The 15,499-nt window shown below is 45.1% G+C and overlaps 1 long non-coding RNA gene across 1 annotated transcript in view; it reads right to left on the bottom strand.

The window, feature by feature from the left end:
• Positions 1-15,499, bottom strand: part of LOC142599226 (uncharacterized) — a 1,086,559-nt gene that overhangs the window by 166,192 nt on the left and 904,868 nt on the right. The gene's annotated exons all lie outside the window — the stretch shown is intronic.

Here is a 15,499-nt window from a genome sequence, read left to right as displayed (position 1 = left end):
AGAGGAGGGGGCGTCACCCTCTATGTCAATGACCATCTAGAGTGCATGGAGCTCCACCTGGGGATGGATGAGGAGCCAACTGAGAGCTTATGGGTCAGGATTAAAGGGAGCACAGGGGCAGGGGACATCATAGTGGGGATCTGCTACAGGCCACCTGACCAGGGAGACGGAGCTGATGAGATCCTCTATAGACAGATAGGAGCAGCCTCATGTTCACAAGCCCTGGTCCTCATGGGGGGACTTCAAGCACCTTGATATCTGTTGGAGGGGCAACACAGCAGGGCACAAGCAATCCAGGAAGTTCCTGGAATGTGTCGATGATAACTTCCTCCTCCAAGTGACAGAGGAGCCAAAGAGGAGAGGTGTCATGATGCACCTTGTTCTCACCAACAAGGAGGGCCTGGTAGGGGATGTGAAGCTCAAGGGCAGCCTTGGCTGCAGTGACCACAAAATGGTGGAGTTCAAGATCCTCAGGGCAGCGAGGAGGGTGCACAGCAAGCTCACTACCCTGGACTTCAGGAGAGCAGTCTTTGGCCTCTCCAGAGACCTGCTTGGAAGAGTACCATGGGACAAACCCCCGGAAGGAAGAGGGGCTCAGGAAAGCTGGCTAGTATTCAAGGGTCACCTCCTCCAAGGACAGGAGGGATGCATCCCAACAAAGAGGAAGTCAGGCAAAAACACTGAGGCCCCCATGGATGAACAAGGAGCTCCTGGGCAAAGTCAAACATAAAAAGGAAGCCTTCAGAGGGTGGAAGCAAGGGCAGGTAGCCTGGGAGGAATACAGAGAAACTCTCCGAGCAGCCAGGGATCAGGTTAGGAAAGCTAAAGACCTGATAGAATTAAATCTGGCCAGGGATGTCAAGGACAACAAGAAAATTTTATATAGGTATGTCAGTGATAAAAGGAAGATAAGGGAAAATGTGGGTCCCCTCAGGAATGAAACAGGAGACCTGGTTACCCAGGATATGGAGAAGGCTGAGGTAATCAACGACTTCTTTGCCTCAGTCTTCACCAACAAGTGCTTGAGCCACACTGCCCAGGTCACAGAAGGCAAAGGCAAGGACTGGGAGAATGCAGAACCGCCCACTGTAGGAGAAGATCAGGTTCGAAAATATCTAAGGAACCTGAAGGTGCACAAGTCCATGGGACCTGATGAGATGCATCCGCAGGTCTTGAGGGAACTGGCAGATGAAGTGGCCAGGCCACTCTCCATCATATTTGAGAAGTCCTGGCAGTCCAGCGAAGTTCCCCCCAACTGGAAGAGGGGAAACATAACCCCCATTTTTAAGAAGGGAAAAAAGGAAGACCCAGGGAACTACAGGCCGGTAAGTCTCCCCTCTGTGCCTTGCAAGATCATGGAGCAGACCCTCCTGGAGACTATGCTCGGGCACATGGAAGATAAGGAGGTGATTGGTGACAGCAATCACTAAGGGCAAACCGTGCCTAACAAATTTGGTGGCCTTCTATGATGGGGTGACAGCATTGGTGGACAAGGGAAGGGCAGCTGACATCATCTACCCAGACTTGTGCAAAGCATTTTACCCTGTCCCGCACAACATCCTTGTCTCTAAATTGGAGAGACATCGATCTGACGGATGGACCGCTTGGTGGATAAGGAATTGGCTGGAGGCTTGACCCTAGGTTTCCCGCAGCAGAGTCTCAGGCGTTGATTTTATTAAATAATTAATTAAATTGAAAGGTGCAGCAGCAGGATCATCCTGGGCTGGGTGCCTCCAAAGAGGGAGACCCAGAACAAAGAAATCCCAGGGCATTTATACCTTTGGGACCCATACACCTGCCCCTCACACACCCTTCATGTGCTGTCCACACGTCCTTTAGTCCAGTGGTGATTTTTGGTCTGGGATCTTCTAACATCTAATTGGATTCTTCTTCTGTGTCCTGGCAGGCAGGCTCTTATCTTGTTGACTTGCAGTTTCCACAGTTTTTGCCGAAGGTTGGAGCCTCCTTATCTTCTGGTTTACACTCCTCCTGCACTTGCCCTTGCTGGTGGAACATGGAGAACTGAAGGGTCCCACACTTGGAAAAACACTACCAAGACATTAGTGTGATATCAAAATACTTTCCCATACTAAGAGACTAAACACAACACTGTTCTAGCTGTTAGGAAAACTGCTAGGAAAATTACTGAGAAAAATACCTCTATTGCGGCCTAAAGGCTTCAGCAAATCTAGCCACTCATGCTAAGTAAAGCTAAGTAAACAGCACAAATCACACTCTATTATATTCCTAAGTAATTTATTCTAATTAAAACTTATTTATTTACGTTAAACAACTAATATCCCTCAACATTTATCACCCTCCTCAAAGCTCTGAAACAGATTGTTTACTTGAAAACTAGGGGACCAAACAGGTGATGAAAACATTACTCAGATGCTTAAGAGTGCTCATGATTGCATGAAGACAGCTAAGAATTCAGCAAAAGCCTTGCTGATGAAACTACATAGGAGCTGCAGAGGAGCCTCCCTGGACTTGTGCAAAGCATTTGATGCTGTCCCACATGACATCCTTGTCTCTAAATTGGAGAGACATGGATTTGATGGATGGACGAATCGGTGGATAAGGAATTGGCTGGATGGTCGTATTACAGCAAAATCAAATGTAACCAAGACTATTGCTCCTAAGGGCAACCATAGAATCATAGAATCTTTAAGGTTGGAAAAGACCTCTAGGATGATCAAGTCCAATCGTCAATCCAACACCACCATGTCCACTAGACCATGTCCCGAAGTGCCATGTCTACACATTTTTGAACACCTCCAGGTTCTTTTCCACTGGGCATAGTGGAGCAACTCACTCAGTACTTACTGATTGCAAGGGACCTTTAAGTAAAATTAAAACTAGTGTAATTGGTGCCACCAGGAAAAGAACTCAAAGGTCATTTTTACAACCAATGGAGTGTACTATTGGAAACACTATGTTAACTCATTCATTTCTCTATATTCTTGAGTGCCCCTTGCCACTATTGGGATGAGATTTGTTCACAAATAACCTTTTCTGAAAATTTGGTACAGTTACACAGTCCCCAAGAAAACACCTGGAAAGCACAGATGTGCCTGCTGATTCAAGGTGAAAAAGATGAAAATGCAGATATTCCGGAAGAAGCATTGGATGCTGTAATACCACTGTTATGGGCATCAGAGAAACCGGGACGAGCAAAAAAACATTACTCCAATCAGAACTGAACTGAAATCTGGAGCCCAGCCAGTAAGAAGGAAACAATAATCTATCAAATTAGAGGCATGAAAGGCATTAGAACCACTCATTAATTCTTTTTTAGAATATGGACTATTATGGGAGTGCCAATCGGAATTTAATACCCCTATTTTTGCCAGTAAGAAAGCCTAATTCTCAAGAATACAGGTTGGTACAAGACTTGCGGGAAATTAATACTCGGACAGTCGACGTCCACCCTGTAGTGCTAAACCCGTATATGTTACTTGCTTCCATCTCTGAAAGTAACATGTATTTTACAGTTTTAGATTTAAAAGATGCTGTCTTTTGCATTCCATTGGATGAACAGTCAGCTCATCTTTGCTTTTGAGTGGGAAATCCTGACTACTGAACTCAACTATGGTGGACTGTATTACCACAAGGATTCAAAAATAGCCCAACATTATTTGGTAATGTATTGGCAAAGGAATTAGAACACTGGCAAAATAATAATAGGCATATAACTTTATTGCAGTACATTGATGATTTAATTACAGTGAATGTCTAGAAGCTACAATTAGTCTACTGAATTTTTTGGGACTTGCAGGATATTGTGTTTCTAAAAGTACAAATAGCAAAAGATAGAGTCCGATATCTGGGATTTAAAATTATGCAGGGACAGAGACTGAGCGCAGAGCGAAAGGAAGCAATTTGCAGAATTGTTGTACCAACATCAAAGAAACAACTGAGAGGATTCCTGGGTATGGCTGGATGGTGTCAGTTGTGGATCCCTAATATTGGATTGATTGCTAAGCCACTACATACTGCCACCAAGGGTCCAGAACGGGTGTTGGAGTGGAGTACTGAATGCCGAAAAGAGTTTGACGAAATCAAGAAAAGGCTTATGGAAGCTCCTGCATTAGGACTTCCAAATTTAGAAAAACCCTTTCAGTTATATGTGCATGAGAGGCAACAAGTGGCCTTAGGAGTCCTAACTCAATTGCTGGGAACTTGGAAGAGACTGGTGGGGTATTTCTCCAAACAGTTAGATGATGTTAATAAAGGATGGCCTGCTTGCTTGAGAGGTGTTGCTGCAGTGGTGATTTTAATTGAAGAAGCCAGGAAACTGACTTTGGGACAACCTATAACTGTGTTTGTACCCCATGCTGTGATCTCTCCCCTAGAAAACAAGGGACACCACTGGATTTCTCCTAGTAGATTGGCCAAGTACCAGGCTGCGTTGCTGAAACAGGATGATATTACCCTTTCAATATGTACCACGTTGAATCTTGTGACTCTGCTGCTGATCTCAGAACGAAGTGAATTACAGCATGATTGCTTGATAACAATTGACCAAGTTTATTCCACCTTTTCTGGTTGGCCTGAAGCTTCCCCCTGTCACACCAATAAGGCAAGAGAAGTGATTAAGGTAATGCTAAAAGAGATAATCCCTAGATTTGGTATTCCAGAAGGAATATCTTCAGACAATGGACCTCATTTTGCAGCATAAATAGTCCAAGGAGTATCAAAGATTTTGAAAATAAAATGGGAACTTCATACTCCATAGAGACCCCAATCTAGTGGAAAAGTAGAGTGAATGAATCAGACTCTTAAAAGGCAAATTTCCAAATTATGTCAAGAAGCTCACCTCAAATGGATAGAAGCCCTACCTTTAGCCCTATTGAGAGTTAGAATCATCACCAGAATTAGAGAAAAAGTAAGCCCCTTTGAGATAATGTATGGAAAACCATATCCTATTAATACAGTTACAATAAAAGAGGAACAAATGCACCTCAAAGGACAGGAAATGGTCAAAGAGTATTTAATTTCTCTTTCACAAATTTTATCTTCTTTACATAGGTATTTAAATCAGAGAGCACCGTTGCCATTAGACACCCCTGTTCATCTCTTTCAGCCGGGAGATCTTGTCTATTTTCGGACTTGGAAAGATGTACCACTAAAGGAAAAGTGGAAGGGACGATTCTTCTGGGTTCGGCTAGGATAGAGTTAATTTTCACCAGAAGTTGGGATCGGACACAGCCAGGACAGGTGACCCAAACTAGCCAAAGGGAGTATTCCATACCATGTTGCTGTAGCAAAAAAAATCAAGACTATTGTTGCTAAGGATGACCATTGTATAGTCCTACCCCTGTGTTAGTTAATGTATATCTAAACAATGTACTAATGAAGATGAGATTGTCAAGTAGAAGCGTAACTGATAAATTGTTAATCTGACCAACAAGCCTTGAAGATTCATTGAGGATTGCCAAAGAAAGAAATTAGGGGAAAGGTAATTCCAACAGGGGGAGATTGCAACCACTGACCCACGGACCACCTACCCCAATTACACCACCTACTCAAAAGATAAAGGCAGAGAAAAGAACTGAGCATGCGTTCTAGTTTGCATGATAGGTGAAGAAATCTAAACCAATCATTTTTGGTTGGTAAACCCAAATGGGATAATGCTAATGCTGGTAAACGAACCCCCAGTTTTGGGACAACAATGTGACATCATGCTCAGTGTAAAAGGGGGGATAGTCGGGGAGGCTCCAGGGTGCATGGCTCAGGGAAGGTCTGGCTTCGGGATGGGTCTGAGCGTGCGGTCTGAGTTGTACGGTCGTATCACCAGTTTTGTGTATTCTCTTATAAGTACTGTTGTTGTTATTTCCCTCTCCCTTTGCTATCCCAGTAAACTGTCCTTATCCCAATCCACGAGGCTTTTGCCTTTGTCTTCCCGTTCTCCTCCCCATCCCACCGGGGGAGGGGGGGAGTGTGAGCGAGCGGCCTCATGGTGCTCAGTTGCTGGCTGGGGTTAAACCACGACAGTACTTTTTGGTGCCCAACGTGGGGGTACGAAGGGTTGAGATAACGACAGATGTGACCCAAGTGTGCTGAAACAAAGTTGTTATAAGAATTTATTGCATTATTTTAAGCAGCCACTGATCACAATGGTGTTTTGTTTGGTCACATGGCTGTCATATCTAAACCCTTACTTGCTGTATGTACTACTTGTAATGCTGTTTATCACCTCTGGGAGAGGGGCACTGATTCTCATTTTGCTGTACTGTGTGATATCAACTTATGATATGATAACATCAATGGTCATGAGCTTAAGTTGGTATTTGTATGGGGCTTTGCTGTCACGCCGACATCTTTTTGAATTGATTAATAATCGCACCCAATCTATGGGAAAGACGGGGAGGGGAATACTTTCTCCTACTCTTTCACCTCCCCTTTTCCGTTCAGGCTAGTCACAGCAGCTTTTGAGAATTTTGAATACCCCTGGGATGTTCAAACCAGCATGTTCCTATTATTATGTCTTCTGAATATTTTTCAAATCTTGTTCAGGGTTACAAAAAATTGTTTTAAGAATATCACACAGAGATATGCCTCGAGGCTGAATACTCAGGGGTGGCATGGCATGTGGCAGAGTATGGGCAGGTATCTAGAGAACTTCTCACCCCCAATGCTTTGGAATTTCACCCCCGAACAACTGCAAGACTCTGATAAAGTGGTAGAATATTTGAAAGGAAAATGCTGTGGTTATTCCAAGGAGGCACAACTTAGTGCCCTGTGCTGGGCCCTGGTCACTATCTACCAAACACTGCTCGATATTAGGCAGCACCCTTAGGGGGAAGAGAGGGAAAACAGACCCACTGGCACAGCTGCTACGACAGCCGCCCTGGCAGGCACGGCAGCATCTACCCCAACCCCCACAACAGGCACTGCAGCAGCTACTCCACCCCCTGGCCCGGTGGCTAGCCCAACCTCCACAACAGGCACTGTGGCCACTCAAACCCCCGTGACAGGCACTGCAGGTGAACCACAAAAACAACCTGTACTGGTATCACTTGCCCCTATACACAAGAAGAAATGCACAAGGAAATCGGTTCACTTAGTGAGGGATGATGATGAACCGGGACTGTGTCGTGGTTTTACCCCAAATGGCAGCTGAGTACCACGCAGCTGCTCGCTCACTCCCCCTCATTGGGATGGGGGAGAGAACTGGAAAAGTTAAAGTGAGAAAATGCATGGGTTGAGATAAAGACAGTTTAATAGGTAAAGCAAAAGCCACGTGCACAAGCAAAGCAAAGCAAGGAATTCATTCACCACTTCCCATGGGCAGGCAGGTGTTCAGCCATCTCCAGGAAAGCAGGGCTGTGTCACGCATAACGGTTACTTGGGAAGACAAACGTCATCATTCCGAACGCCGCTGTCCCCCCCCCTCTTCCCCCAAGCTCCTTATAAACTGAGCATGACGTCATATGATATGGAATATGCCTTTGGTCAGTTTGGGTCACCTGTCCTGTCTGTGTCTCCTCCCAATTTCTTGTGCACCCCCAGCCATCCCGCTGGCAGGGCAGTGCAAGAAGCAGAAAAGGCCTCGGCCCTGTGTAAACACTGCTCAACAATAAGTCCATAGAACAAAAACATCTCTATATTATCAATGCTGTCTCCAGCATGAATCCAAAACATATCCCCACACTAGCTACTATGAAGAAAATCAACCCTCTCAGCTGAAACCAGGACAGACCATCACGAGAATAGGAAGAAGAGCCAGAACCAGAAGTGATCACTCGATCCCTGTCCCTGAGTGAGCTGCGAGATATGCGGAAAGATTTCAGCCGCCTTCCAGCAGAGCATATTATTACCTGGCTGCTCCGCTGCTGGGATAACGGGGCCAGTAGCCTGGAACTGGAGGGTAGGGAGGCCAAGCAGCTGGGATCCCTGTCCAGGGAAGGGGGCATTGACAAGGCAATTGGGAAGAAGGCACAGGCCCTCAGCCTCTGGAGGCGACTCCTGTCAAGTGTGAGGGAATGGTATCCCTTCAGCGAAGATGATGTATGTCGGCCAGGCAAGTGGACCACTATGGAGAGAGGTATCCAGTACCTGAGGGAATTAGCTGTGCGGGAGATGGTTTATTATGACCCGGACAATGTGCAGTTACCGACAGACCCGGATGAAGTCCATTGTACCCAACACATGTGTAATGAACTCGAAAAGCAAAGAGGCACTGTTACTGCTCAAACGGCAATAAAAACTTTCCAAACAGAAATGCAGTTTAGAAAGCCAACATCATTGGTTTATTCAGTGCTTGGGTGCATGGGGGATCTCTCCTCCTAACATGCCCACCTAGCCTTTAATCCCTTATACATTTATACCCTTAGGTTACAAAATCACTACAAAATTACATTTACATCACATAGTTACCTTATCGTGATTGGTAAAAAGTTTTCTCGCTTCGATTTAAAGCTATATACTTAGAGAAATTCAAAAAGCATGCCCAGTGAGGGGTGGTCATACCTTGAAGGCAGGTAGCTTTTAGAATGGAGGTGTGTTTTGGTATTATAATTAGATTATAATGAACAAAGTTCAGTCAAAGGACATGATTTTGACAGAAAATAAAATATTACTTGCACCCACTGCCAACTATAAGCTTTATCTATTCTATTGTTTACATCAGGTTTGGGCTATACAATGGACATAATCAGCAGCCACAAATTGGTTAGCAACCACAAACGAAACACAATCGCCCAACCACTGCCATACTGTTCTGCTCAGAATGTTCCCTTCCCATCACCATGATTATTCATTTGGTTACACCATGGGCAGGGACACTCTCCACTAGACCAGGTTTCCTAAAGCCCCATCCAAGCTGGCCTTGACCACTTCCAGGGATGGGGCCTCCACAACCTCTCTGGGCAACCTGTTCCAGTGCCTCACCACTCTCACAGTGAAGAATTTCTTCCTTATATCTAATCTAAATCTGCCCTCTTTCAGTTTAAAACCATTACCCCTTGTCCTATCACTACATGCCCTTGTAAAAAGTCCCTCTCCATCTTTCCTGTAGGCCCCCTTCAGGTACTGGAAGGCTGCTATAAGGTCTCATTGGAGCCTTCTCTTCTCCAGGCTGAACAATCTCAAGTCTCTCAGCCTGTCTTCATAGGAGAGGTGCTCCAGCCCTTTGATCATCTTCGTGGCCTCCTCTGGACTCACTCCAATAGCTCCATGTCCTTCTTATGTTGGGGTCCCCAGAGCTTAACACAGCACTCCAGGTGGGGTCTCATAAGAGCAGAGTAGAGAGGCAGAATCACCTCCCTCGATCTGCTGCTCACACCGCTTTTGATGCAGCCCAGCTGGCTTTCTGGGCTGCAAGCGCATGCTGCCAGCTCATGTTGAGCTTTTCACTAAGCAATACCCCAAAGTTATTCTCCTCAGGGCTTCTTTCAATCCATACTCTGCCTAGCCTGTAGCTGTGCTTGGGATTGCCCCAACCCACATGCAGGACCTTGCACTTGGCCTTGTTGAAGTTCATGTGGTTCACACGGGCCCATCTCTCAAGGCTGTCAAGGTCCCTCTGGACGACATCCCTTTCCTCCAGCATGTCAACTATACCACATACATAGCTTCGTGTCTTCAGCAAACTTCCTGAGGATGCACTCAATCCTGCTGTCCATGTCACTGACAAAGATGTCAAACAGTGACAGTCCCAATTCTGACCCCTGAGGAACGCGACTCGTCACTGATCTTCACTTGGACATTGAGCCATTGACCATAATTCTTTGAGTGCAATTGTTGTCCCAAAACTGGGGGTTTGTTTGCCCAGGGTGCAATATGCCAATATACACACAGAGCAGTGGTATTTTATTGCATATTTGCACAGATATGGGTGTCTGTCCCAATACAGCAACTCGAAGCTCCAAACCAGTGGTTATTTATACATAAAACATTAACATATTCATCTTTCTAATACATATGTATTATTTATTATTATATGATTGGTTGATGAACATTCGCCTCCTACATAAATTAGTGCGCATGCCTATTAGTTCTTTCTTTTGAGTTGGTGGTGTAATTAGGGTGGGTGGTCTATGGGTTGGTGGTTGCCATCTCCCCCTGTTGGAATTACCTTTCCCCTAATTTCCTTCTTTGGCAATCCTCAATGATTCTTTAAGGCTTGTTGGTCAAACTAACAATTTATCATTTATGCTTCTACTTCTTGACAATCACATCTTAATTAGTACATTGTTTGGATATACATTAACTAACATGGGTAGGACTATACAATGGTTGCCCTTAGCAGCAATAATCTTGGTTACATTTGATTTTGCTGTAACAATTTCCCCCCTTTGAGATTTATCGAAGTTCTATTTTTTGACAAGTCTCACCTCTATTTTGTACAACTAACACATAGTACTGAGACACCTGTTTAGTAATCAAACTTTTCAAACATCCAAACATGATACAGAAAATTATAATGATTACTATAAAGATAATTAAATTTTGTAGTAAACTTTGAAGCCATCCCGTCAGGGAGAATCCTAGGCCATGTAAAATTTTATTAAGCCACCCCATTTCCATTGCCTCTCTCAAATTTCGACTTGATTTTGCTACTTGTTGAATAGTGTCAAGCTGCCTTTCCAAATTTATCATCATTTAATTTCAAATAACCACAGACACCATGTTCATGTAATAGCAACAAATCTAAAGCCAGGCGATTCTGGAGAGTCATTCTTGAAGAAGCTTGTAGTTGTACATTTAGGTCATGAAGACCAATTTTTGTGGCATTTGCCAATGCTTCAATTTGTCCTGTCAGATTATGTAACCAGACACGATTTCTAAAGGATGATATTTGAGGGCTAAATATGGATTCTAATACCCATCCTGCTGTTGTTCCCATTGACGGGTGTTGCCAAGGATCTATACTAGATTGCTTAACTTTTCCCCATAATTTGGGCGTTAAAGGCTGTTTTCTCCACAAAGGACATAAGCTTAACATTCCCAGAGTAATTTGTTTTCTTAGTCCTTTCAAAGATAATTGAGCTGACCAAGACCCATCACTGCCTACCCATACAGTATGTCCTATGGGGAGAATAATTTCCCAATCACAATTTATAACTTTGTCCTTAATCATAGTTCCTCTCCAAGTATCCTTTATGGATGTTGAATAATTCCAACATGAACACTCCAGTCGTAGAGCTCTTGCTAGCGCTCCTATCCTTTGAAGGTCGGATACATTTGTTGAACAGTCATAGACTCGAGTGCAATTCCAATTATAAGCCTTAGGAAAACTTCTGGTTTCAGTCAAATTTGAAGGTAAAATGATTTTTTTTATCTTTTCTTTTGATTGATTTCCTATCCAATCAATATAGTAAGGAGTTGGCTGCATATAATGCCATTCTCCTTCTTCAGCAGTCTTCCAAACAGAGGGAAACTGCATTCCCCAAGGGAATCGATCACAAGACTCTGCCTCTTTAACCATTCCTGGCTGGTGTGTTTCATTAACATGCCAACACAAACTTTTAGTTTCATCTCCCAAGATTTTCCACTTTCCTAGCCCAAATACTTTTTCCTTCTTTAAATTAAACTGTAATATTCCTGTCCCATTAGTCAGCATGGTGTCAAAGGTTCAGTTTAAGTCCAAAGTTAAAATTCCCCAGTCTAAAGGGGAAGCAACAGTTTTTGGCAATGGTAAACATGCTGTGATCTGACTAACACTGTGGATTCTCCTGAAGGACTGGATAAGTTGCAAAACTAAATTGCTACAACAAATGTACATGCATTGGTAAATCAATAAGACTAATTCCAATTTCAATTTCATCATGTTTGGATTTGCTAAGACAAAATGCACTATAAATTAGTATAATCAATAAAACAATAAGTATTATTATGATTACTGCTAAGATTCTCTTTATAAATTCTATATCTTATACCTTGGGTACAATTCATCAAAAATGAGAGAGTGTTAATTTTAAAGGTCCTGTTTCTCTAGAAGTCCATTGTTTCTGCTCTGGAGATGATGCTTTCTTAACTCTCATATAATGGATCCAATAGTCCACTCTGTCCACTTTCACTGCAGTGTAAGTTTTTAACACAGTATATCGTTGTCGTGGTTTAACCCCAGCCGGCAGCTGAGCAACACATGGCTGCTCACTCACACCCCCACACACCCCTGGCAGGATGGGGAGGAGAGTGGGAAAGACAAAGGCAAAGACTCGTGGATTGGGATAAGGACAGTTTACTGGGACAGCAAAGGGAGAGGGAAATAACAACAACAGTACTTAACAGAATATACAAAACTGGTGACACAATGTAGTTTCTCACCCAACGACTGTACAACTCAGACCGCACACTCAGACCAGTCCCAAAGCCAGACCATTCCCCGAGCCACTCGTCCTGGAGCCACGCCGCCCCTTTCTGACTAGACCCCCTTTTATACTGAGCATGATGTTCTCACTGAAATTGGGAATAAAACTTCTTAACACCAATGTAGTATTAGAGAGCAGGCATTCTTTACTACGGTGTGAGATGCATGGGGGATAGCTCTGCCTATTGTGCATACTGCCAACTACAACCAGTGAGGGTTATATTGCCCAAATCATACATATTCATTATGTTTCCCAGAACTCATTATAATATTTGCATCTCAATTACGCGTGCGCTTTAAGTCTCTTAGGAGCTCCTGAAAGAGTCTTTCGAGGTCTCTGGTGGTTTGCTGAAGAGGTGCTTTTGGTGTCCTTTTTCATGAACTTCCAAGTCTTTCTTCCACATATGGTCATGAGTTGGCTCATCGAGCAATTTTGTCACAGTGTGTTGCAAGAGGTGTCAGTTTCCTGACTCTTATCAGGTCCTTGAGCAAAACCAATCCCACAGATGGCAGGGCTAACCCAGACTGTCTTCCCCAGCATATTCTTCATACATACTATGGGGACTTTATCCCCTTCTACAGTAAGTGGAAGTTTTGATTGGGCAGGACCAGCTCGATCAGCAGATCCCCTAGAGTTAACTAACCAGGTGGCCTTTGCTAAATGTGTGTTCCAGTGCTTGAAGGTCCCACCACCTATTGCCCTCAGGGTAGTCTTTAGCAGTCCAGTATATTGTTCGATTTTCCCGGAGGCTGGTGCATGATAGGGGATGTGATACACCCACTCAATACCATGCTCTTTGGCCCAGGTGTCTATGAGGTTGTTCCAAAAATGAGTCCCGTTGTCTGAGTCAATTCTCTCTGGGGTGCCATGTCGCCACAGGACTTGCTTTTCAAAGCCCAGGATTCAGCAATGTCTAGAGCCAGCTGGATGGCTTTCACCTCTGCAAACTGGCTCGATTCAACTTTTCCTTCTGCTACTTCTGCAACTCGTCATGTAGGACTCCATACAGCAGCCTTCCACCTTCGATGCTTTCCCATAATGCAACAGGACCCATCAGTGAAGAGGGCATATGGCTTCTCATCTTCTGGTAGTTTATTATATGGTGGGGCTTCTTCAGCACGTGTCACCTCCTCCTCTGGCGACATTCCAAAATCTTTCCCTTCTGGCCAGTCTGTGATCACTTCCAGAATTCCTGGATGACTGGGGCTTCCTATTCGAGCCCGCTGTGTGATCAGTGCAACCCACTTACTCCACGTAGCATTGGTTGCGTGATGTGTAGAGGGGACCCTCCCTTTGAACATCCAGCCCAGCACCAGCCGTCAGGGTGCCAGGAGGAGCTGTGCTTCAGTGCCAATCACCTCTGAAGCAGCTCGAACCCCTTCGTAGGCTGCCAATATCTCCATTTCCATTGGAGTGTAGCGGGCCTCGGATCCTCTGTATCCCCGACTCCAAAACCCCAGGGGTCGACCTCGAGTCTCCCCTGGTGCTTTCTGCCGGAGACTCCAGGAAGGGCCATTCTCCCCGGCTGCGGTGTACAGCACATTTTTTACATCTGGTCCTGCCCAGACTGGCCCAAGAGCTACGGCATGAACTATTTCTTGTTTAATTTGTTCAAAAGCTTGTCGTTGCTCAGGGCCCCATTTGAATCATTCTTCTTCCGGGTTATGTGGTAGAGAGGGCTTACTATCAGACTGTAATTCAGAATGCGCATTTGCCAGAAACCCACAACACCTAAGAAAGCCTGTGTCTCCTTTTTGTTGGTTGGTGGAGACATGGCTGCTGTTTCGTTAATTACATCCATTGGGATCTGACAATGCCCATCTTGCCGTTTTATTCCTAAAAACTAGATCTCCTGTGCAGGCCCCTTCACCTTACTTCGTTTTATGGCGAAACCAGGTTTCAGAAGGATTTGGACTATGTTCTTTTTCTCAGAAACTTCCTCTGCTGAGTTGCCCCATACAATGATGTCCTCAATGTATTGCAGGTGCTCTGGGGCTTCACCCTTTTCCAGTGCAGTCTGGATCAGTCCATGGCAGATGGTGGGGCTGTGTTTCCACCCCTGGGGCAGTCGATTCCAGGTGTACTGGACGCCCCTCCAAGTGAAGGCAAACTGTGGCCTGCACTCTGCTGCCAAAGGGATCGAGAAAAATGCATTAGCTATATCAATTGTGGCATACCATTTGGCTGCCTTTGACTCCAGTTCCAGCATGTCTGGCATGGCAGCGCTCATCAGCGGTGTGACTTCATTCAGGCCACGATAGTCTACCGTCAGCCTCCACTCTCCATTGGACTTGCGCACTGGCCATATGGGACTGTTAAAGGGTGAGTGGGTTCTGCTGATCACTCCCTGACCCTCCAGTTGACGAATTAGCTTGTGGATGGGAACCAGGGAGTCTCTGTTGGTGCGGTATTGCCGCCGGTGCACAGTTGTGGTAGCGATTGGCACCTGTTGCTCTTCAACCCTCAGCAACCCTACAACAGAAGGGTCCTCTGAGAGACCGGGCAAACTAGACAATGGTTCAATTTCCTTCGCTTCTAAGGCAGCTATTCCAAAAGCCCACCTGTAACCTTTTGGGTCTTTGAAATACCCTTTCCGGAGGTAGTCTATGCCTAGGATGCATGGAGCCTCTGGCCCAGTCACAATGGGGTGCTTTTGCCACTCATTCCCAGTTAGACTTACTTCAGCCTCCAACAGAGTCAACTGTTGGGACCCCCCCATCACACCAGAAATAGATATCGGTTCCACCCCTTCATAGCTCGATGGCATTAGGGTACACTGTGCACCAGTGTCCACTAGAGCCTTGTACTCTTATGGATCTGACATGCCAGGCCATTGGATCCACACAGTCCAATAAACCCTATTGTCCCTTTCCTCCACCTGGCTGGAGGCAGGGCCCCTCTAATCCTGCTCATCATAGTCACTACTCGCTTCTTGCAAAGAGGACTTAGAAGTCCCTTCAAGAGGATCATATGTACGAGTAGGCCTTCCACTCGGTCTGGGGAACAGCCTGCTGGAAACTGGAGTGGCATTTTTCCTGGAAGAATCCCCTTTTGTGATTGTTTTACCTTGCAACTTGTGTACTCGTGCCTGTAAGATCGAGGTAGGTGTTCCATCCCACTTCCTCATGTCCTCTTCGTGATCATGCAGGAAAAACCACAGGGTGCCTCATGGTGCGTAC

Source organism: Balearica regulorum, chromosome W (genome assembly GCF_011004875.1).
Source record: "Balearica regulorum gibbericeps isolate bBalReg1 chromosome W, bBalReg1.pri, whole genome shotgun sequence".
Classification (NCBI taxonomy): domain Eukaryota; kingdom Metazoa; phylum Chordata; class Aves; order Gruiformes; family Gruidae; genus Balearica; species Balearica regulorum.
This window is presented reverse-complemented; position numbering and strand designations above follow the sequence as displayed.